The sequence below is a fragment of the Phodopus roborovskii genome, unplaced genomic scaffold (genome assembly GCF_943737965.1).
Source record: "Phodopus roborovskii unplaced genomic scaffold, PHOROB, whole genome shotgun sequence".
NCBI lineage: Eukaryota > Metazoa > Chordata > Mammalia > Rodentia > Cricetidae > Phodopus > Phodopus roborovskii.
This window is the reverse complement of record NW_026126470.1, coordinates 5,949,154-5,975,069: the sequence shown is the minus strand read 5'-3', so window position 1 is coordinate 5,975,069 and position 25,916 is coordinate 5,949,154.

The window sequence follows — 25,916 nt, the reverse complement described above, 5'->3', positions numbered from 1 at the left end:
AAGAAGTAATAGTATAAATTTGACAAGAGGATGTACAAGTGAAAAACAAATAAGAAAACACAACCAGCAGCAGAGAACTCTGGAGATATCCAAGAATGCAATGAATTCAGATGTGTCAAACATGAGCAAAACTTCATCAATGAACAAACATTATGTTCTTGCGATCAATGGCAAAGATAGATTTGATAGATTATATTCAAAAGAAAAGAAGAAGGGCTTCAAGAGAAACCAAACATACTTTGAGAGACATAATAGGATTTTACTCAATAGAAGATTGGTAAATTAGAAATTAGTATGTTGCAACCTAAAGAAGACATTGAAATAAAACAAGAAAGTATTAATACAGATAGGACAATACAGGAGATAAAGCACAAAAATTGTGATTTGTTTCCCTTAAAAGACAAGAAAGGAAGAATAGAGAACACAGAACAAATGGGACAAAGTGTACAAATAAGAAGACGATACATTTAGATCCTAAAATTTGGAGCTCTGAATTTCGTTAAAATGAAAGATTAAACTAAACGTTCCGTTTAAAACAAAGAAAACCCTTTTTAAGCTTTTGTCAAGTTATACGTGAAAGTTCTCAGGTTCACGTTTGGCACCATTTTGTTATGAGTAGTTTCCCGCCAACCTGGTCTCCCAGCTGTGCCAGCCCCAAATAACACACAGAGACATTATATTAGATATAAAGCTGTAAGCCAGTTACTAGTTTCTTATTGGCTAGCTCTGTCTTAAATATTAACTCATTTCTATTAATCTAAGTATTTCTACGTGGTCTTATCTTCCCAGAGAGAGGGGCTGGCGTTCTCTCTCCATCCTCCATCTTGACTTCTCCCTACTACTCCTCTCTCCTCCTAGTCTCCTAGTCCGTCCTATCTTGCTTTCCAATTGCCCAACAGTGCTTTATTATTAACCAATAAGAGAAACATATTTACAGAATGCCATCTCCCATCAGGACACCATTGTTGATCAAAGGGTTTGTGGCTGGCTTATTGTTTACATTTCTCTTCTGGTAGTAAAAACTTTATGGAGATACCAGCTTGACTTCTTCATGTTCAGTGTGTTGTATAGTTGTTGTCTTTGGCAATTGAGGAGAGCCATCTATTGTTTTGGCAATAGCCTGGGTTGTTTGAAGGTTCCTTTTAGCCAACAACTCAATTAGATATAACCCATTTGGTGACAAGAGATGGCCAGTTGGGATTCTGTCTCCTCCATTATTTGGTGATTTCATTCAGATCACCTTCATATATGTATATCCAGAAGAACTTTGGGTGACTGACCAGGCGAGTTGTCTTTGTCATTTCTAAAGTTTATATATTGTCCTTCTGTGGTCTTTGATGAAGTTGATGACAGATAGCTATGGTTATAGTTTTCCTTAGTTAGGATTAAATATAAGTTCCATATAAGACTTTAGACTCACTAAGATAGGGTAGATAATGAAATATTTTCTTTAATATTGTTAACTGTGGTTCTTATTTAATAACTGTTTTGTTATATAATTTGCTATGTTAAGGTTAAAACCCTTCTTTTTATTTTAGAAAGAAAAGAGGAGATAATGGGAGATGCCATTCTGTAAATATGTTTCTCGTATTGGTTAAAGAATAAAGCACTGTTGGCCAATAGGAAAGCAAGATAGGCTGGACTAGGAGACAAGGAGGAGAGAGTAGTAGGGAGAAGTCAAGATGGAGGATGGAGAGAGAATGCCAGCCCCTCTCTCCGGGAAGATAAGACCACATGAAAATACTTAAATTAATAGAAATGGGTTAATGTTTAAGACAGAGCTAGCCAATAAAAAACTAGTAACTGGCCTACAGCTTTATATCTAAAAGAAAGAAAAAAGAAAAAAATTATTTTTTGAGCATCTAGTTTATGTGAGTGCACAACATGTATTTAATATGTTTATGAATATACAAGTATGTTTTTGTGCAACCACAAATACATTAATTATGTGAACATTAATGAAACAATATTAAAATTTCCACAGGCATTCAGACAATATTGCTGAGGGCAAAGATGATTGAGTTATAGAGACCAGGTTTCTCAGGAGCACAGAACAATCATAATAAAAACCAGAGCACTGAGGCGGTGACAGATCCCCAAAGAGAAACGGACAAAAATTGCATATTTAACACTTCGGTCCCAACATTTAAAGAACAATTAGAGAGAAATTCTTTAAGGAAATAGGAACCTGGAACAACATTCTCAGCCAACAGCCAAGTTGACCTCAATGTCACTGATGGAGGGCACCACATAGCAATAGCAGGACACACAGTATCGCATGTACCTAGAGCAGATACTGGGAAAGGTTAAATGCTAGGTCATGAGGCAAGTCTCGCCAAATTAAAAAGGCTTCGGGTATATAAAATATTTTCTGTGACTTCTGGGGAATTAAATTACAAATCAATTAATAGAAAAATTTCCAAATATTTTGAAATTAAATAACACACTATAAATAACCCATGGGTTGAAAAAGAAACCAAAAGGGAAATGAGAAATCATTTTAAGTGGAATGAAAATGAAAACACAACATCTCGAAATGTGTTGGCCACAACTGAAGCAGAACGTAGGGGAAATTTATAACCATAAATGCTTAATTAGGAAAAAAAAGAAAGTTCACAGTTCAGTGACCTCAGCTTCTACCTTAAAAAGTGGAGGGATAAGAGGAAAAAATAAAGCCTAAAGGTCCGTATCGAAATGAAGGAAATATGACAAAAGAAAACTATAAAAATTTAATGTTAAAACTAACTAAATAAAAAGCAGGAGAATAACCATTCAACACAGGATTGTTACAGACAGGAAACTAACAAAAATGTAGCCAAACTTACCAGAAAATAAAAGACATTAAAATTAGGAGTGAGAGCTGATGTAACTATAGATTCTACAGATGCTCCAAGCACAAGCAGTTATTAAAAATAATTTTATATTCCTGTCAATAAATTTGAAAACTTAGCTAGAAAGAAAAAACTCCTTGAAGAACACAAACTACCAGAGTTTACTTAATAAGAAACATACAATATGGGGGAGGGCCTAGGCCCTGCTCCAAATGATTGAAGACTCCCCGTGGAAGGCCTCACCCTCCCTGGGGAGCAGAAAGGGGATGGGATGGGGGTTGGTGGGGGGAACAGGGGAGGACAGAGGGTGAGGGAACTGGGATTGACATGTAAAACAAGCTTGTTTCAAATTTAAATAAAAAATGAGCAAAGAAATAAATGATTCATATGTTTCATTAATTTATTATAAAAAGAAACACACAATAGTCATATAATAAAGTTTAATTTATACTTAAATATCTGAAGGCCTGGATGTTGTTCATTTTAAATTTAGCTGAACAATTAAGGCTATACTAAAAATTCTATGAGCAAACTGTAAATTTTGATCCATACATCACACTATCAAACTTAATTCAAACATAGAATAGACTTACATGAGGGATCGAGAAGGTCGGGTTGGAGGAAGGACAGAGCGGGAATGCAACATGAAAGTAAAGTTCCAGAGACAGAAATTGGGGTTCAAGCTTCAAGCTTAAAACCAAATCAGCCAAGCCAGTAGATCTTACCTCTACCAAATTGAAACGGCAATCCTGTCTCCAGGATCCTCAGAGGCAATAGTTCTGAATTTCTGTCTCCTCCTTATATTCCTTTCTCTGCTCAGCCATATCCTCCTGTCTCTACCTCCCTACTGCTGGGATTAAAGGAGTGTATTTCTGAGTGCGGAAACTCTTGTGTAGGCCTGGGTGGCCTTGAACTCAGAGATAATCCATCTTCCTGTGTCCTGACTCCTGGGACTAAAGGTGTGTGCCACCACTGCCTAGCTTCTACAGCTAACTAATGAGGCTTACTTATTTTCTGATACTTCAGGCAATCTTTATTAAATCATAAAAATATCTCTGTCTAACAAGAAATGAATCACTAGGGAATTTCCCAGGAATCCACAAGGATGACCCCAGCAAAGAATCTAAGGAATAGTGGAGAGGGTTCCTTATCTGCCCTTCTCCTTTAATCAGATTGATGACTACCTTAATTGCCATCATAGAGCCTTCATCTATAGCTGATGGAAGTAGATGCAGAGATCCATAGCTAAGTACGAGGCCAAAGTCCTGCACACCAGTTGTAGAGCAGGAGAAGGAATAATATGAGCAAAGAGTTCAAGTAAGAGTTTCTCATGCTGGAGAAACCCACAGAAACAGCTGACCTTTAAGTGGGAGCTCACTGACTCCAGAGTAACAGCTGGGGAGCTTGCATAAAAAAAAGAACTAGACTCCCAGAATGTGGGTGACAGTTGGGGGGTTTGGGTAGTTTTGGCTGTGGAACCAGTAATTACCCCTAGTGCATGAACTGGTTTTTTGGAGCCCATTCCCTATGGAGGGAGTTCTTGTCCAGCCAGATATTGGGGAAGGGTCATGGTCCTGTCCCAAATGATACAACAGACTTTCATGATTTCCCATGGGAGGCCTCACCCTCTCTGAGGAGTAGATGAGAGGTGGGGAGGGGAGATGATGGGGGCAGTGGTAGGATGGGAGCAAAAGGGAACTGGGCTTGATATGCAAAATAAGCACGTTTTAAAATTAAAATAAATACATCTAAAATCAAAAGCCACAAAATATGTAAGAAAAAATACTTACGATCTTGTATAGGGCAAATATTTCTTAGATACAAGATTATAATCTCTAAAATACTTGGATTATAGATTGTAATATGAATGAAAATTCTATTCTATAAAAGGCACTGTTAAAATTTAGACTCTATTTGGAGAAGATACTCCTAGCAGCACAAGATAAAGAAAGTATATGTGTTTTTTAAAAAAATTTTCAAAATCCAAAGCAAAAACAATACATAAAGAAAAGAAAGAAAATGAAAGAAATGTCATAATAAAGGTTTTAAGACAGCAATAAATTAACTGGTTAATTGAGGTGATATTTCTACTTCTAACTAGAAAAAGGAAAGATAATTTTGTATACTGAGAAATGACTATCAAGACATTATATGCTAATCTGGTGGTGACAGCTCAGTAGGATAGATGGTACCATGGAATAACTTGTAGTTAGGAAGCAGTTACTGACGCGGAAGACAGGGGTAGGTTTACTAGAGCAAGTAAAGTAACTGGGCTGAAATCAGTCTGAGGTGAATCAGTACAGAGAAATTTAGCAGATGGCACTGTTTGTAGACAGGAATGCTGATTGGAGACTATGAAACATCTCTCTCTCTCTTGCAACTTGTCGCTTGCCTTTCTGTCTTTATTCTTCTTCCCCTAATTTCTTTCATTCTCTATTTTTGTCTCTGTCCATAATTTCTATCCATACTCCTTGATTATTTCTTTCTTACTGTTATGAAATACAACAATTGAATTTCTCATAAAATCATATTTTCTTCATATTTATGGCTCCTACAAAGTTCAGTAAGAAGACACGGGCCTTCCTTCAGTATATAAACTCCTATGACACAACTAAAAGCAATTTGACCCTAACCCTGCCAGCCCGGTCTACAAAAGCTAGTTTCAGGACAGCCTCCAAAGCTACAGAGAGAATAAAAAAAAAAAAAAAAAAAAAAAGGGATGTCCATTGAAACTCATTGTCTATCTGAACTATCCGAAATAAAATTCTAAGCTGGCTAATATATTTCTAAGAACATACTCCTTTCAGTTAAGATCAAAGCTAAAGCAATACATCCTTTGAACCATCTCTAACCACCTCACCTGTGCCAGAATAGGTATGGCTTCATGTAAAATAATGAATAGTGTGAGAATTTTAAATAGTATGAAAATAGGCATAAAACTTTACTTAAGTCAGTAAAAATATTACCACCATCTTCTTGCGACATTTGAATTCACACTGCATTTTCAAGGTAGACCCCCCCCCAAAATACATTGTTGTCACTGTTTCCATTTGTAAGTAAGGAAGTAAATCACAAAAGAGTTAAATGGACAGAGAAGACTGGACTGTGAAGAAACTCAAGCTTTCAGTCTGCCTTGTTCTTTCTATCTCAGAATAATCAAAACATTGATAAACAAGCATCAGTTAGCAGCTGACTCTTGTAATTATCAGATAAAGTACACAGACTCACATTATTTCTGTATGCAGAAACAAGTCAGCAATTGGTGTCCTTGAACTGGGCATAGCTCATCCTATCTGTAATATTGGAGTTGCTAGTTTTCTTTTGACTTGTGGAATCCAGCTTTATAAATATTTATTCACTTGTGACTTTTTTTATTTCTCTCTCTTCCTGTTGCTGCACAAAATTACAATCCTCTCAATTTGTCTTCCTGTTAGCTTCTTAGCTTTCATTGCTCCTAGAAATTAATTTTAAAAATCTCTGGAGTGACTGATACAGTTCACCACACTGAAATCATCATATGTGTCTCCAAGGATGAATAAATTTTTAAATGCTGACAATAAATTTGCATATAGATAGTATTTGGACGCTAAATATATTTAATTACATCCCATGAATACATTCTTATTTCACTTTAATTGTGGCAGGAATATGATTATTCTACTAATTGAACATGAGAAAACCAGTTAGTTTCTTTCAATGTTGTTTAATTATAAATGGTGGAAACCTATTTCAATATCCTTATCAATATATTAACAGTATAGTAAAACTTTACATAAGTATCCTGCCCCTATGCCCCTCTTTGATGTCAAAGTCTGTAGCACCTGACTCCTGTAAACACAAGGGACATAGGCATTACTCTAAAAGTTTGTATCATCTGACATCTGTAAACACGGGGAACACTGGCATTCTATGACATACTCAGGAATGATTACGTGAAAGGAGGTGCAACTACTCTGCAAAGAAATTGGTCACACAGGAGTGTCACATTATGTTCATATAAAAGAATATGCTAATTCATTTGCTCTTAACTAACAAAAGGCTGTTCATGGATAAGAATTTAAACTTAACAAGACCTGTATATTTGGGAAATAATCTTTTACACAAACACTATAGTCAGGGGGGAAGATGATGAGGCTAGCTGCAGAAACAAAAGAAACTAAATACAGTGTGCCACTGCTTTCTCTTATTAATTTTGATTAGAATCCAGAGGAGACTCATGGTCCCGTCAGAGTACTGCCAGAGTAGTAGCAGTGTATAGGGTTCATATGTTCTCAAACATTTTATTTCTGGATCCTCCATGTCTGCCTGGAGGCTCACCCACAGTGTATCACCTATCCACATAGACAAGGTATCCTGAAGAAAAGCTGTTCCTCCTGCTTCTTCCTTGGGAATGGTATCCTTTTACTAAATCTCCTGTCACCTCTGCCCATTATTCAACATCACCACCTTAAAATAAATTTTAATAGAGTGGTTCATAGTTTCCCCTGAACTAAAGCATTCATATTATATATGTAGCCATTCATGAGGAGGGGTTCGATGACTACTGTTTAGCAACAAGCCAAAGATGATAATAAAATCATTATCTCTGTCAATATAAATGCTAATAGAAAGAAGGGAAATTGGATCCATGCCTGGTGTCACATTTTCTCTGATAGAAAATTAGAACAGAGAAATTGAATCTGACAAATTTTAGCATTTAGAGACCGATATCAAAATTGTAGTCTGAAGTACACAATGAAAGGCAGGATGTTTCTTAATTAAACTGTGCTTTTGTTAGGCCCGAGTGAATAATGTCTGTGAGCCTGCGAAGTGATTCCCTGTCTCCCACAGGAGCCCTTAAAAACATAGTACAAAATAAAGGCCATAATGTTAGCAAAAATCAAGTTGACAAGCCTGCACTAATTATCTTTGGTATTATACCACAGCTAATGGAGCTGAAGTCTGAAAGACAATAGATGTGGGCTCATTAGCAGTGCCGTGAACTGATGTCTGTAAGCAAAAGAATTACTGTCTGCTGGTCCCACATAACTCCATATTTTACATTAGAAGTTAAATAGTATTCTATCGTGGTCTAGGAGCATGTTGATCCTCTTAGCATAAATGACTTCATGGAAAAACAAAAGTAAAGAACTAAATAAATTAAAATATACATCTATATATATTCATATGTATATACCTTTCGTAGATAGATACATAGATAGATACATAGATAGACAGACAGACAGATAGATAGATAAAATCTTCTTGCAAGGGCAAAGGTAATAGAATTATTTATTTATAAGTTAAAAGTCAGATTCTCTCTTTAAGAAATAATTTGAAAGCATGACTAAATCCACACTTAAAGATAGTCCAAACAAGTTTTATTTACAAAAAAAAATGAACAGTCTACTATGTATTTTATATGCAATAAAATATTCCTCAGTTATCTAGATACCAAATAGACACTACAGGTATAATATTATAATAGGCATGGGTCTCTAGAAGCACAGAAGAATAGGATGACTATATACTAAATGAATATATACTAAAATGATTTATTAGACTGGCTTACACAATATGGACAAGGAAGTACAACAATGACTATCTTTGCACTAGAGGTCAAGAAATCAACAGATGCTCAGTTCATCAAGTTGGGTGTCTCTGGGGGAGTGCCTAGGCCCTGTCCCAAATGATTTGACAGACTTTGATGATCCCTCATGGAAGGCATCACCCTTCCTGGGAACTGAATGGGGGATGGGATGGGGAGGGTCGATGGGGAGCACAGGAGGATGGGAGGGATAGGGAACTGGGATTAATATGTAAAATAGATTGTTTCTAAATTAAATAAAGTTTATGTTTGAAATGTTGGGAGTCTCTGCAGGATAATTCCAGAGATCTGAAGGCCCTTCCATCTGCTTAGAAGGGTGAAAGGTGCTGGATAGAAATGTCAAAGGACACCTGCAACCACGGCTATGGCAGTAACAGTAGAGATGCACCCTCCAACAAGTATTAAATCTGGACAAGCAAAAGAATCAATGCTATTTCCTTGGGGTGGTTGCTGAACAATCCTATCTACTCTAAGAAAGACCATTAGACCTCAGTTTATCCTTTTGGGAAAGTACCTTTACAGACCTACCCTCAAGTGTGTCTATTAGTTGGTACCAGATCCAATCAAGCTGACAACCAAGATTTAATATCTCCCATAAATTTTAATTTTTCCTTACAGTTCTAATAATATTAGTGAAATTTAACCATAGAAACAAAATTGAAATCATTTCTAATGTTCAATAGTAAGAAAAATGATGTGGAATGTATTTAGGAAATAAATACATGTGTGGGAGGGATGGAGATGGAACTGGGATTGTTACATAAAATAAGAAAAATAAATTAATTAATTAATTTTAAAAAAGAAAAGAAAATAGGTACAGAATCATCGGTATGAGCAGGCTTTGAATTTGTTGCTACCTGATTAAATTTTAGTTTTCTTTGCTAATTTGCATCTGTTGGATTAAATGAATTAATTAAATGTAGAGGACAAGAGGTCCTTATGCACACAGATAAGCCAGGAAAAGTTAAACAGGAAGACTTCTGTTCAAAAAAGGAGACCTATAGCTTCCTTTGTCCCAGAATGCTGGGAAAGGATGTAGTTTATAATCTTGTGATCATTTGCTATATGGAGAGTCAGGCTTCGCTCATAACCACCAGAATATTTGCTTATATCAGATCCTTCCCCCATAAACAGTGACTGTTGCTTCTGTGCATAAGATCCATCCTTATGATAGACATCACATGTACTTTAAAGCAGCCTTAGTGGCTTCTATGTTATGTTAGGGCCAGGCCATTTCTGACTCCCACAGGCATTATGTTCACTCAGTCATTCTCCCTGGACTCTTGTCTTGAGCATTGCTTCTGAGTCAACAGAACATGTTTACAGAAGAAGCCATATATACTTTGTAAAGAGTTGCAATGCAGACATGTATTAAATCTTGTTGTTCACTTGAGACTGAGTTAATTGTCATCAGAAAACTTTTTTCCAAAACTGGAGTAGAACTAGTATGCCAGAATTTTCATAAGTTTGACTTAAAGGAACCAGAAAATGAAACAAAGAAAGCTGTTAATTCTTCCCTAGGAGGAATTTTTTACCTTGGTGAAAAGTGTGTTATTTTTTTCCAACCTGTCTTTTATTGATTACTAGTGGCAACAACCTAGTAAATCCAGTGAGAGATGAGGCTCAAAGTTCTCTCTGAGAAAAACACCACATTCTTTTATCTTTCCAGAAAGATGTCTTAATACGATAAAGGCATTTTGAAGGTCCCACTGCTGTTTGATTAACATAGATCATAAAACAACTTACCTGGTTAATTTCTTTAGTAAATGAATTGCATTATTATAATTTATTTCAGTAGATTCTGCTGTTAATTTAAGATTTCTTGGCATATATTTCAAACTCTTTAGGTTGCCTCTGATGATAAAAATTCGTAGTTATAATCACATCTTAAGGAACTTTACTAGTAATAGACAAAAACAGTTACACACACACACACACACACACAAACACACACACATTCTCACACACAGACACACCCAGTGAGAGAGAGAAAAAGAGAGAGAGAGATGCACACACACTCAAATTCGTCTCTGGAGTTTAAAAATGAACACAGACTTCCTTGTGCATTGATTTTACTGTACACCTCTTTTAAGCATACTGGGAAAAACTGAAACAATAAGAAAAATACAAATAGAAGGTAAAATTTAACACACAACTTAGATTTCTAGGTTTCCCCAAACACAAATTTTGTTTTTCAAATATACTTTGAATTCCACTTCTAATTATCTCATGCCATTGAAAGAAAACACTAAATCTACCTAATGAGATCTCCACATAAATTTATGCAACATAATTAACACTTGGGAAACACTGTGTCCATCATATATGCAAATTAATAAAATGTGGACCATAAAATGTGAATTGATTTACTCATTTTTTTCTTTAAGGAAAATTACTACTGCCACTCTACTACATCAGCACCACATCACATAATTGCAAACTGCACTCTAAATATTTACTTTTATGATCACAGATGAATTCTGTTCTCATACCTCACTGAAGAAGCTTTCTTTGCAGCAGAGTGAGGATCTCACAGAGAACTACAACCAATCAACATGCAGAGAACAACAGCCTCAGAGGTGTAACACGAATAATAAAAGCCCACACACTCATATTGGGGTTCAAGCTGAGGGTCAGAAAAACAAAGCAGTCAAGCCACCAGCTCTTACCTCTACCTCAGGCTGAAAGGGTTCCTGTCTCTGCGAGCTCTCCACCAAGCCTCGGACTGCTGCCTCTCCTCAGTGTGTTGGAGAATAAATCATTGAGTGTGGGAGACCAGATTGAAAATCTCTTATTTTATATACCACTCTAGAACTGGGATTAAAGGCGTGGGATACCGGGTTCTGAGGTCTCCTTTGTGTGACCTGTTTCTCTTTTAGACTGATTCAATCTTGTGTAGCTATGGGTGGCCTGGGACTCACAGAAATCCATCTGCCTTTGTTTCCTGAGTCTTGGGATTAAAGATGTGTGCTGCCACTGCCAAGTTTCTATAGCTAACTAATGTGGTTGGCTTTGCATTTTGAACTTTCAGGCAATCTTTATTAAATCATGAGTAATGTATCACCACACAACTGCTCTTGTCTTGAGTCCTGGGATTAAAGGTGTGTGCCACTACCAGCTGGTTCTATGGTTAGCCAATTAGTTGCTAATTGCTAGGTTAGTTGCTAGGATTAAAAGTATTTATCCCATTGCCTGGCTCTATGGCTTGTGGCTAGCTTTGCTTTCTGTACCCTCAGGAAAGCTTTAATAAATCATAACTAATATATCACCACATGAATGATATATCTACAGCAAAATTAGCTTCACCTGAGACTCAGCAGACTTCACTGAAGAAGGAACAGAAAGATTGATAAGAAACATGACAAAGAAATCTGTTGTTGGATGGTATCTTCTAGAATAACAGCAAGATGCATCCATGATACCTCTACAATATGGCTCCTAAAAACCACCTAATTAATGATGACACCAATAGACATGTTAATATGGAAAGGAGAAAACTCCAGGACAGGGGTCCTACATCTAGACAAAGAATTGGAGGTTACTAATGACTGTTGAGAGAAAATTAGTATGCGCTCCCTAAGTGGTTATCTAGTGCCAAGTGGAGCCCTGAAATTGCACATATGCAACCAACAGTAAACAAACTCAGCAAGTTGTATTTATTTTTACATATATGTGTATAACAATAAAAATAAGAGACCACAATTTGACAGGGGGTAAGGGGACATGGGAAAGTTTGGAGGAAGGAAGTGTGGTTATTATGTTTTTAAAACTAAATTTAAAAAAAAAATGACCAAAAACTTACAAAGTATTACAAAAGTGATAGAAAGTTTAGTGTGTGCGTGTGTGTGTGTGTCCTATAGATTTTCAATACTGAATCAACACTGTGTGACCAGGCATAGACAGGGAACCAAGCAAACATCATTAAGGAAACACTAGGAATGATGTTTGCAAAGATATTTGATGAAGCAAGCTCTTCTAGCCTCTCCTGCAAATATTGGCTTATTTCAAAACTGTTGTTTCAATAAATGCAAGACTCTGCTACAGTTGATTATCTGCTTTACATTTGAAAAGTGTATCGATCACTTGACTTGAATTAACAAGGCAAGTTTCTTAATTGGACCATCAGGATCAGGAAGTTGAATAAATGTCCAGGCAAAAGAGCTTCTCTATTGACTACTTCATAAGCACTAATGAGATTATATACAGGGCAATTTTGCTTCTTTTCTTGATTGAAATATTATGATTGCACAATATTGACTTCACTTGATAATAAAACAATTGGAATATTAAACTTCATTTTAATGCCTTGGGATTTACCATGTAATTCATGGCAGACATTGTTAATTCTTTTGAGAATTTTTTTTTAGTTATTGAAAAAAATTTCACACAGGGTGGCTAGAACCTACAAATGCTTTACTCTTAACAACAACAACAAAAAAAACAAAACAAAACAAAAAAAAAAAAAGGCAATAACCTGAATTACAGAGAGTACTGAATTTGAAACCTTTAAGGCATCCCTGGAAACAAACCTAAAATTGTATTAAAAGTGTGAATGTTTCCTTCCAATAACTTGATGATTAAGAAGCAGGAAAAGATGTATTATGAGCAGATTAGAAATTACATTTTGAGGACAGTCAATTCCTTAGCATTTCTACTTTTTTTTTCAATTATCCATGTCATTCTTTATTGCATATGCATTTTCAAAAGCATCTACATGTTTCATCTCACTTGATACATCAATTTGAGGCAGGTGCCCCCCCATATCTTGTAAATAAAAGTATTGAGTCTCAAGTAATTCTATATTTTTAGTGAAAGAGTTGATAGCAAACCCAGAATTAGAAACTGTATTGTTTATTCCTCTTTGGGATGTTTATGATCTACTCCACATTTTTTTGTCAGACTAAAAATTGATTAAAACATTATTAATATGCTCATTTGAGTATGTGTAACATATGCAGTGTATTCATAGACTGTACTTAGAGGCAAATATTCTCATTATCAATACTAGCATTTTTCTGGAACATACTGATTGTACATTCATTAGCTCCAGTTTCTTGTGGTTAGCATGTCTCTCAGGTAGGATTTGAAACAAATTTCTAGAAATATATTTCTTTTCATGAACTGAGCTACCATTGTGGAGTAGTAAATGAACAGTCTTCACTGAGTGACAAATATGCTCATGTTGCCTGCTCTTGTTTCTAATACAGCTATATACCTAACAGCAACCAGAGGGAGAAAATGTAAATCTGTTGTACATACTGGTACCCAAAGTACCCTTCAAGTGTCTCTATAGCACAGGACAGAGTGACACACAGGACAGAGTGACCGTTATTTATTGTCTTCATGCTTCTGAAAAGCTGAAGAACTTCCCAGAGCCCTGCACCCATCTCAAAGCTTCATAATTACTTCCATTTACTAAACACTGAATGGCATGAAATGTTCCACGAGCCCAGGGTGAAGACCTCTCAATCACTCACCACACTCAGTTCTTTCAGGAAACAAAACAGGAGACATGAGTGTCCCTGCTGCACAGAAGCAGCAGGGACAGAATTCAGATCAAGCAACCTAAATCTAGTCCATCAGTTACCCCAAGTGGAACAGAACAGTGTGACAAGTGAGCTAAAATTTTAATTCTGTCACATACATAAAAAAAATTTACAAGAGCTTTGACCAACATATGTGATTTCTAAACAGGATAATTCTTAACTAGAAATGTTACATGTAAATATTGACAGGTATAATGATATATACCTATAATCCCAGTACTTGGGATACAGAGGCAGAATAGCAAGTTGAAGGAAGGCTAGCTTGGGCTGTCGAGTGTGTCCCTTTCTCAAAAAAAAAAAAAAAAAAAAAAAAAAAAAAAGAAAGGCGGAGAGGGTTAGGGAAGTGAATTCAAAATAGACACTGTATTTACTCTAGCAATAAAAAAATAAGAGAAATAAATGCATAGATTTCTTCATTCAGAGGAACCATTCTGTGGTTTATTTCACTGATAAACCTTTGAACACCAGCATTAAAATTTTATGAATTGTTAGTCTGATAATCACTCATGCACACATCCATATGTTAAACAGCTGTGACACTGCCATACAAGAAGGATTCAAAAGTGTCCTCTGTTTTCACATAAAAAGCCAAAGCCATGGTGTTATTCACTACATTTACATTTCTTCATGCTCAACAAAACTTTTTGATCTCTGTATTGGAGGGATGACTCAGCAATTAAGAGCCCTAGCTGCTTTTCCACAGGTCCTGAGTTCAATTCCCAGCAACCATGTAGTGACTCACAACCATCTGCAAGGGGATCTGATTCCATCCTCTAGTGTGCATGAAGATGAAGACAGAGTGAACATACATACATACATACATACATACATACATACATACATATATATATATATATATATATATATATACACACACACACATATATAAAATAAATAGCTAAAACTTCAAAGAAAACTTTTTGAGATCCTACTTTATTCAAAGATTGCTTGAATAAAGCAACAGTCTTCCTCCCTTGTGTATGCCAGGCACTTTATGAGTATTATGCTCCAGTTATCTTCAGGGTGTGTTTATACAGGATGTTACATCTATATGGGTTAAATACAAGAAACCATATACAACCCCGCAAAGTGATGTGCATGGCCAAACAGGAAAATCCTCTATGTAAATCCAAATGGGACATTTCTATTGAAGAACAACAGAGTCAATAAGAGGTGGCAGAAAACACAAACAAACAGAGAAAAAAAAAAGATTTGTGTATGTGTATTGTTTCAAAAGTTGGGGAGATAGTTTAGCAGGTAAAGTGCTCTATGTGTACAAGGACCCACATATTAGCCAGACAGAGTGGTTTACATCTGCATTGTAGGGCATAGAGCAGAGATAAGCAGATCCCAAGGCTAACTGGTCAGCCAGACTACCAGAAAGAGCAAACCTCCAGTTCCCTGAGAGAAGGCATCTCAAAAGGTAAAGCAGAAAGTAACAGAAGAATGAATTTGATGTTGAACTTTGGCCTCCACATGTGCAGGAACAGGTTAGTGCACTCATGGCCATGTTCCCACACTTGTACATATGTATACATGTGACTATCCATAATCCTCCCCCCCACACACACACTTAAAGTATACTGCCTCAATAATATCAAGATTTGACAAGATCTCTGGAACTCTGGATTTAGTTATTAATATTTTCTGAATAGTGCAATAGTGACGTTTAGTGCCATATTTGTTTGCCTGTTGTGGAGGCTACTCTGAAGCTCTCAGGTACTGTTCAGAGTTCTTTAGTCCTGGACTTATCCTGATTGATAACGCTATGACAGGAACTAATGTGATCTGGAAAGTTCTCCTTAACCACTCCTTAAATCCAGTTCATCTTTGTAAACCTTGTGCCTAGGACATTATGCTCATGGATTCTCCAATTCTCATTTCTTGAGAAAAGTGCTCACAAGTGTGTCTTCCTTTACCACACTTTATTATTTCTTTGATCCAGTTTCTTTTCCTTTAGTTTCTAGCTGTGGTCTACCCTTTACATTTAATATGCTTCAAAACATAGCTATTTTTACAATACAATGTAAAAAGTAAACATAAATGAAAAAAGTACTTCATGGCTTTTGTCCAGTTGCTTTTCACATTCTTTCAGTATTGGTTTCAGCTTGACAAAAAATAAACATTCATGCGAACAACAGTCAAATGGGAGACTTTCTATTTGGGGAATGAGAGCAGAATCTTTATAATAGTTCTTATGGTAGAAGAGAGGAAACACACTCAGAATAAACGTATAAAACCATTGAAAAAATAAATGAAAATGCTTACTATAACTGCAACAAAGGAGGGGTTATTCTCTTTTAGCAGTTCTGAGGAAACGCCTGCCCAAAAGACTTCCTTTCACATTGTGTTTTGATTTAACTTCATAATGCTCCTAGATTAGGTATCAAATGATAGTTGGGACGATCCTTCTCCTTTCGAGAGTTCTGGCTAATGAATTTATTTTGAATTTCAGTTCATAGGGAATCTTTTCTACTCCCACTGAGGCGATCTTGCTGATCAGCAACATTTGGTGCAAATAGTAATCAGGCTTCAAAATTATGCAAAGCATTCTCTATTTCTCAAAAATTTTCACTGAATTATTTAAAAGTCAGCAGTGGAAACAAGCACCAGCTGTGGTGCGAAGGGGGTGGGTACTCACAAGCCTGCACACAGGATGTGGGCAGTGAAGGGGTCTAATGTATATTAGTTGCAACCCTTTCCTGACTGGACTCCGATAAAATCATCCTGAAACCTGTGTACCATGGACAATTTACCCAAAGATGATTTTTTTTTGTTGTTTCCAATTAAAGGTGTTTATCCATAACATCTTGCCATCTGTTTAAAATGCACAAGTGCTATTACATAACTACAAGCCTTGACATGGTGTTAACTGTATACTGTGTCACTGGATGAAGCGTATACCAAATGAAATAACCTCAAATGCCACAAATCAAGTAGAAGCAGTATTGTGTTCCCAAAAGACTGCCATTTTTTTTTGTTTGTTTTGCATTACCATACATAGCTATTAGGTCAAAATAGTAGTCATATAAAAAGGGAACAATTCAAAATTTTAAATGTTAGAGCTAAGATGAACTATTCATTTCAGAAGACACGGCAGGGATTTGATAATGCCTTGCCTCATCTCTATTGGACAGTCATACTTAATAAAAATCCAGAAGTCAAAAAACACCAATTTATTGTGATGTACTGGGCCCAGAGTTAATGAGAATTCGAAAAGGAAAGAAAACTGTGAAGAAAAATAGGAATTTATGCTGACATGCTTGCTACACTCTTCCTGTTTTTTCAAACTGAATTATGATCTACATAAACTCTGCCCAGTGTAATTTAACAGAACACAATATTGAGTGATTGTTTAGAAATCTTTCTTCCATTCAGATTACATCACATCCATTGTGATCTCCCCAGAATGATTTATGGGAGTTGCCTATTTCTCCTGAGTTAAGAGATGTGCTAAAGTTAATTAAATTCAACTCTTTTATCTAATTTTGATTAAATCCACTAAGAATGCTTGGAACTCTAAAATAATAATAAAAATTTTAATACAGAGTCCCTGTGTGGATTGAATTCCAGCTTTTTAGTTAATATGTGTGATTTACCAAACCATACACCTGCAGATTTTGACCTTTAAGCAATACCTCCATTGCTCATAAATTTAAGGAGGATAAACAAACTTTACAAATTAAACTTCTGAGTAATATATATTAAAACAAACATGAGAAAAAAGTACCTTTTCTAGTAATTCATTAAGAATTTTGTTCCTCTGTGTGTAGATATAAACCTGTCCAAATATATGATGATATGTTTCAAGGCTATTGGTGTATTGGGGAACATAAGCAGAAATGAATAATGAAAACTATGCTATTAATTAGTTTGAAGACAGTCATTTCTCATGACCTAAAGATGACTTTCCACAACTTCCTGTTTTGTAAATGCTATTCCTCAATGGAGAGGAAAAGAAAAAAATAAGTTGAGAAGAATGAAAAAGAAAATTGGAAAGAGACCAGGCGTCTTGGACATATTAGATGGTAAAATAAGGGTATAAAGGAAAGTAAGGCCTGGCAGTAGAGAGTGCTTGAAATATTAGGAGATCTGAGTTCAATGGGAACTTATTTGTCTCCACCCAAAAGTCAGTTAAGGGAATAAAAGCCCCTTACATATATGTTCTTATGTTTGGAGCACCAGAAGGAAATGCTTCTATTGTATGTTGTTTCACCAAGCATGTGTTTAGTCATATTCTAAGTAGTTTTGCTTGAAATAATACAGTTTTATTGAAAACACAAGCAGGAAACAAGCAATGTTTATGTCTCAGATGAGGGTTGTCACGAACATTTTGCACAATTTCACTGTACAACACGTCTACTCTAAGTGTATATGACATTCAAAACTGCCTGTGGGAAAGCATGAAACCAAAAAGAAATTAAACTAATCCCTAAACTAGAGGGATTGCTGAAGCCATCTCTAAGTTTCAAATGAATATCTTATTGCATCGGTAAACAAAAAATTTCTAAATCAAGGGGCAGATAGATTTTTTAAAAAATAAGCCTACAATGTGTTGTTTTCAACTTTTCAAAAGGAAGGACTGAAGGTGGTCAGAGTTATGAAAAATAACCAAATAAATTGTGGTACAAGAGTAAACTGAATCTAGAGAAATGTCCAGAGACCTACAAGACTGACCCCAACTAACAATTTGAGCAACAGTGGAAAGGCTACCATAAATGCCCTTCCCTGGTAATGAGATTGACATCTGATTTATCCACCATCATAGAGCCCTCATCTAGTAGCTGATGGAAACAGAAGCAAACACCCATAACTAAACACTGAGCTGAACTGGAATCCAGATGCAGAGAAGGACAAGATCTGGCTATATAAACTCATAGAGACAGCTGACCTGAACAAGGAGGAGCTAATGAGCCACCCCCCCCATAGCCACCCAGACTGATAGCTGGGAATCCAGCATGGGACTGACTCAGACCCACTGACAATGGGTCTGAGTTAGAAGGCCTGGGCAGTCTAAGGGACCTCAGACAGTGGAACCAAGATGCATGCCTGGTGCACAAAAGGAATTTGGGGGCACATCCCCCATAAAGGGATACTCTCTTAATCTAGAGACAGGAGAGAAGTCCTAGTCCCTTCTCCAAATGTCTTGACAGATTTAGATGTGGAATGGGGGGAAGTGGGTGGGAGGAGAGGGTGGTTAGGGGGCATGAGAGGGTGAGAGAGGGAGAAACGGGGAGGAATGGAGTGAGGGAGAAGGACCTGGGATCAATAAGTAAAATAAAATAAAATATAAAGTGTGGTAAAGCTTATGTATTATTTCATGTGCACAAATATTTTACTCATAGACACCTTCTAAGTTGGTACCACATCTTACTTTTACTGGTGAAAACTGGAGAGATTAGATAAGCTGCCCAAAGTCCCTAACTAGATACTAAAAATTATGAACATAGCTCAGGGCTCCGGAATGTGATTTAGTTATAAATCATTTTTTATATTATAATTATAATTTCTGCCTTCCTGTTATTCCCTTCAACCCCTTCCACATACCCAACCTTGCTTTCTGTCAAATTCATGTTCTCTTTTTCTTTAATTTTTGCAAATGTGTGTGTGCGTGCGTGCGTGCGTGCGTGTGTGTATGCGTTAGTGTGCGTGTATTCCCAAATATAACATTTTTAGTTTATACAATGTTACTTGTATTTGGAATTGGATAGCCAATTGGAGTACTCCTTTGGGGGGAAGATTTTACCCCTCTCTCTTAGCATTCCTTGGTTCCCTTCAGTTCTTTGTCTGCGACTGAGCCCTCATGGAAGTTTCCATTCCCCGCCCTGCCTCATTCACTTTCCTATATCTATTGATGCTGTCCCCTTTGGGATCATGTTCAGTCAGCCATGTTTGTAATAATTTATGAGTATAGCTTCTGATATTTTTATGTGACTCAAACTGCAAAATCCCTGCTCCTTTGGCTGTTACATTCTTTCCTCCCCATCTTCTTCAAGATTCCCTGAGCCTTAAGCCTGAAGTGGTAGCTTCAAAAATGGACACTTTCCTTCCACCTCTGGGGGGAGGGGTAATCAAGGTGGATTTTGTGCTTTGTCAGGCAAAGCGTATGTCACGTGTTTGCTTCATGCTTTTACCATTTTTAAAGACACTATCTACAACTTTCTCTCTATATGTTTTGCAGGCATTTTCTTCCTATATAGTGCACAGTTGTGCAAAAACTGGTCAACTCAAATCCAATAGCTGCTCAATAAACATGAGTTTTTATGAAGGCATTGATGATTTTTATTTTAAATACCTACTAAAGGCAGAAGTGGATGGAGAGTTGCTGCCTGGGTACAGGAATTGCTTCTTTCTAGATTCAGACACAAATGGATAGAATAACCCAAAACTTCAAGGCCAGAGACTTGATGAACAATTTCTATATACGACTCTAAAGTCCTTTTATTTTTATTTTTCCTAAATTCTCATTCAAGTATCTCTCCCTAGGTTTTCACTTTCCAGTTCTATTATGTTATTTATTATTGATTACTTCCTTCCCTTAGACTCATTTTCCTATTTTCCATCTGTTACTAAAATAATTGTATAATGTCATATACTAACACATTCCTTCATTTATTTGGACCAGTTCACCAACTCAATCACTTCATAACCAATTCATCACATATTTTTATTTTAAATATAGTGAAATATGAGTTGTATATTTAATATAAAAAATATGCACTCTTAAAGCTATTTATCTTTTCTTGAGCATATCTTTTCTGACTTGAAGTTAAATAAAAAGGCAAGTTATTGTGCAACATTATTGATGTTGTAAATACAGATTCAGATTATGATAAGATAATTGTGGATTGAATGTTAAAGTGTTTAATTTGTAACTGATCTTAAAGGTAAACTTGAGAATTTTTAGGAAAATAAATCTCAGACAAAAATATAAACTTGTAAAATCACAGAACATGGACTAGCAATGGGATTTTGAAACATAGCTACACTATTGGTATAGTATGGGTAAGAACTAAGTTGGGAGAACTTTATCAATAAGCAGTTTACCCCTTTTTAAAAATGAGAAAATACAGTTTTTTAAAAAAAAAAAATCTTGTAGGAACTAATAGGACTAGTAGGAACCACAAAGAACTTTAAAAAGAAGAACAATATAGTCTGCCATTGTCCTCAAAAGACGTTGTTGACAAGGTTCTGGATGCACTGAAGAAGGAAAAGAAGCAGGGAAGAAGTCAGAAAGTAGCTACATCCAATTATATTGTGATGAGAATCTCAGCCATAGCAGAAGCGATGTTGAATCAAAATGCCTGAAAGCAAAAGAAGTACATACACAAGGAAGTATTATTTTTCATCTGGGATGGATGAAAAACAGAGAGCCTCAACTATAGGAAATTTACAATTCAGTAAGCGTATCAAAGTGAATGATTGCTTCTCTGGATGGCATTATGAAACGCGGAGAAATGCCATGAAACTCTCCTGAAAAGAGAGATGTCATGTGTCATGCAGGATAATGGATTATTGGGGAAAGTGTACTTTGCAGGTGGGACCCAGAAACTCTGGGGGAAAACATCGCAATGGAGAGAGAACACAACCCCTTTGGAATTAGGCCCAAAGGGACTCTGAACTGGCATGATCTGATCTTGGTTAGAATACACCATAGAGCCATAATGCATTTACTAATGCATTCTATACCAGTAGTCCTACTGCTGAATTTCTAAGACTTTGTTTGGTTAGGAGTCTTCCCCGGGAAGGGGCATACATTTGCTCCTTCCTGTAGAAGGGAGCCACAGAACATAATTTATTCGTTTAAGAAAGAGGCTGAACATAGAAGTTATAATGACACTTGAGTCGATGATTTAATTCATCCCCCCACAAGTAGTCTCTTAAGAGTCACTAAGAGAGGAATCTGTAAAATATCTTAAAGCAGTTCAGGAGGGAGCAGTCAGTTCGAGGAGCTAAAAAATGAGATTGCAGGATAATCATGTCAGAAAGTAGGCTCCTGCAGAGAGCCCGCTGAAGCAAAAGCAAAACAGATGTGTGTGACAGGTTGGAAAATGGCAGCAAAAGAATGAAGCATTGAACTTGTAAATTTATGAAAAGTCAGATTCCTTAAGGGGTTTTCCTCACATACTTCTGAATAAAGTAAAAGGACTTGTTAGAAAGCGAAGCGTCATTGTATTAGTAAGCACTTAGGAAAATAGTTAAGTAGGTCTAACATAAAGATCACATACTTTGGGCATTAGAATTTTCCTAGACACCATTTATTCTACCAATATGGAGGGCAGAAACATTAGTAGACAGCACATGATTCAGAAAGACGAGTAAAGGGGACATGAGGGAAAGCTGATATGTATTAAATAGGTATCATGGCCTGCATGCTGAGCTTGATGCTTAACATATGCTTCCTTGCTTCATCTTCATGAAAGTCTTATGAACTAGAAATTATCATCTGCTGCACTGGGAAGATGCACAAAGTTAGAAAAGGTTAGGCAAAAGATAATTACTTCAACAACTATATTATAGGAAATAAACAGATCATGCATATGAGAAAGATATTTACTTCAAGAAAGGAGTAAAGATTTTAAACTGGTAGGACCAATGCTAAAAAGAATATGTACATAATCATTTATGTAATATAAATGATAAATATTTAAAACTATATTCTTCTTTAAACTAGCTTTTATAAGAAGACACACTTTAATGATTCTTATTGGTAAATAAATCCAATCATTCCTTTAATATGGTCCTAAAACGCTGAAGAAAAGAATTTATTGGAGTTTCTGGAAAGGCTTTAGCAATCACAGTCCTCTCTATCTGTATTAATGAAGTTCTTGAGGATTCCTGGATTCAACAAGAAAGCCAAAGCAGAGCTTTAATATAGTTACTACTTAAAAATGTAATATTTTACATTGCCTTTTAACCAGATTTCTACAGGATTTGTGAAGAGAATGTGGTTGAGGATATAGGAGAATAGAGATTAATTTTGTTTTTAAGGAAAATGTTAGGGTGGTTTTAAAGTAAGAGTCAGGATGTCAATAAAATTTAATACTGCCAAGAATAAGAATATCTGCAAATTCTATCTCTATAATATACATAAACAATTAAGGGAAACAATTTTTAAATTCTTTGCTGGGTATTTTAAGAGACAGTTATTTACCGTACATACATGGAGATTAAATATTGAATTATAAATTAGGTAATATTAAATAATTAGTGAGGTAGGTAGGTGTGTGTGTGTGTGTGTGTGTCTGGCTGTTTGGCTGGCTGGCTGTTTGTATCTATGTAGACAGAAGGAAAGAGGAGAGGGTAAATAAGAAGCAGAGGAACAGAGAGGGGAGAAGAAGAATATGATCCTTTTTACTTAGAGTCTTGAATTTTATATCAAAGTAAGAGATTCAACAAATCCTCTTATGAATTATTATGGAGAAGGACCTTGGAGTGGCTGTGTGAAAAGAACTTCATGAGGGGTCACAGACTACTGGAAGTTCACCAATAGAAATACAGTAGAGAGCACAGATGAACAGAGTAAACCCAAGGGAAAGAATACTCAGTAGGAATCAGTAACAAAAAGGATGTCCCTCTGGCTACCTCTCTGCTACTATATTTAATCAATGATGACCCAGAAAGAATCTGTGATTGGTAAAATAGAAACAAACTCTACAATGCATTATTTATAATAATTGGAATATATTTAAAATTGCTGATGATTCTTATTTTATTAATATTTGAAAACATTCAACATACTTCTAAGTGTTTCAAGAATCAAAAAAATAAATCACAATAGTAATTGGATTTTGAAAGAGGTGATCATAAGAAACAATTCATCAAAGATAGTGAAAGGAAATTGAGACTTTAGGATAAAGCCAATGAAATATACATTTAGAGAAAAATATGTTGAGGTTAATATCTGAGGCTTTTATCTTGAGAAGTTGATTATTTAAAAAGAAGCAAAAGTGAAAGAGCAAATTAAACAGAAATAATATGAGAGACAGGTAAGAAAAAAGTAATTCAATAAAGATAAAAACAAGGTAGAAACCAACACAAAAACAAGGTAGAAACCAACACATCAAAAACTTGTTTTTAGAAAGATTAATGAAATAATAACTTTTACTTAGAGGAATCAAGGAATAAATGCCACTGTTAAGGATAATGAAGTTGCTATCACTACAAATTTTAAACATTCAAATAAAAGGAACTACTAAACTACTAAAAGATTTTTATGCCAACAAATTCAGTGACATAAAATGAGCAAATACTTGATAAAACAATATATTATAACTAATGAAAAATATTATCTGAAAAAAGATTTAGCACCTGATGGCTTCTCTCACATATCTATAAGACACTGGATTTTAAAAATACACAAATCTCATACACATTATTTTTGAAGCCTTAAGATAAAGTAGTAATTCTCAACTTGATTTATGACTCAAATATCTGACAAGGACATTAAAAGAAAGTACAATGGTAATACCAATTAGAACAGAGGAAAAATCCTTTGAAAATTCTAGGAAAACAACCTCAACAATTCATACAAATGATATATACATACACACACACACACACACACACACACACACACATACAGTTGATAGAAAATGGCTCCAGTATGTTCATATGTTGAATGTTTAGTCCTCATTTTGCAGAACTGTTTGGAAAGAATTAGGAAATGTAGTCTTCTTGGAAGTGGTTTCAAAAGCCCATGCCACCCCCAGTTAGCACTCTTTCTATCTCATAGTTATGGATTAGAACTAGGTGCTCAGCTACTGCTCCAGCCTCACACCTGCCTGCTTGCTGCCATGAATGCTACCATGATGGTCACAGCGTCTCTTCACAGAAATGGGAAAGGAACAAGTGAAATATAGAAGTAAACCACAGCTAAGAATGAGTTGTTTAATTTTTGAAATGTCAATCACTAAAAACTACTATATTGAAAGCTACTTAAAGAGAAAAGTGATGTGGTAATATTAGAGTTAAATAAAGTGCTAGACAGAGAAGATGTCAGATTAAAAAGGAAGGAGACTCTGTAAGTTTTCACAATTGATTGAGTCCTAAATAAATGATAGCAAGGACTGAGAGGAAGTCTTTCACAAGCCCAAATAGAATGCATGAAAAGAAAAATCTAATGGCTAAGAGAGTCATTTGTCCTCAATTCCTAGAAGAGCTCAGAACACTTTGGTCTCAAAATGTTTGTCTACATGATAACAGGAATCCCAATCATGGCTTGGTTCAACAAAGGAAAGATAGTATAGGCCTTCCATTTTCACAAATAATATAGAAGAAAACTTAAGCAATTGCTTTTAATTACTATTTAATAACTTTATGAAAAATAATATCAAATCTTTTCTGATTGCTACATCTAAACTTTCTTGCTATCCATGATATGACAGGGAATCAAAACAGACTCCCAGTATAGGTGCTGAATGGATGAGTAACCCAAGAAGCCATATTGTAATGTTTTAGTGTTATGCTGATTAGTGTTCCTTCTTTCTAATAAGTACTTTCTTGAGATACAGCTAAAAGGAAGGGAGATTCATCTTGCTTTGTGGTTTTAGAAGTTTCAAATTAAGGATCATCTGGGTGTGGGCATTGACTTGAGGCTAGATGTCATGGCAGGGAGTATGAGGTACAGGAAATCTGCTCACCTCAAAAATGTACAGAAAGCAAAGGGAGACAAGAAGGACCAGGGACAAAGAATCCCTTCAAAGCCATATCTCCTATTACCTACTTATTCCATCCAGGATCTACCTGTTAAGCATCCACCACCTGCCAATAACGTCATTGAACTTTGAACACATGAATGGAATAACTCATTAACTACACTGGTGTGATAATGACCAAATTATTTTGTAAAAATTAAATTGACCAGCCTGAAACAAAACCCTGAACACATGAGTTTAGAGTGGATACTCTATATCAAACTACAAGCAAAAAAAAAAAAAACCAGTTTGAAGA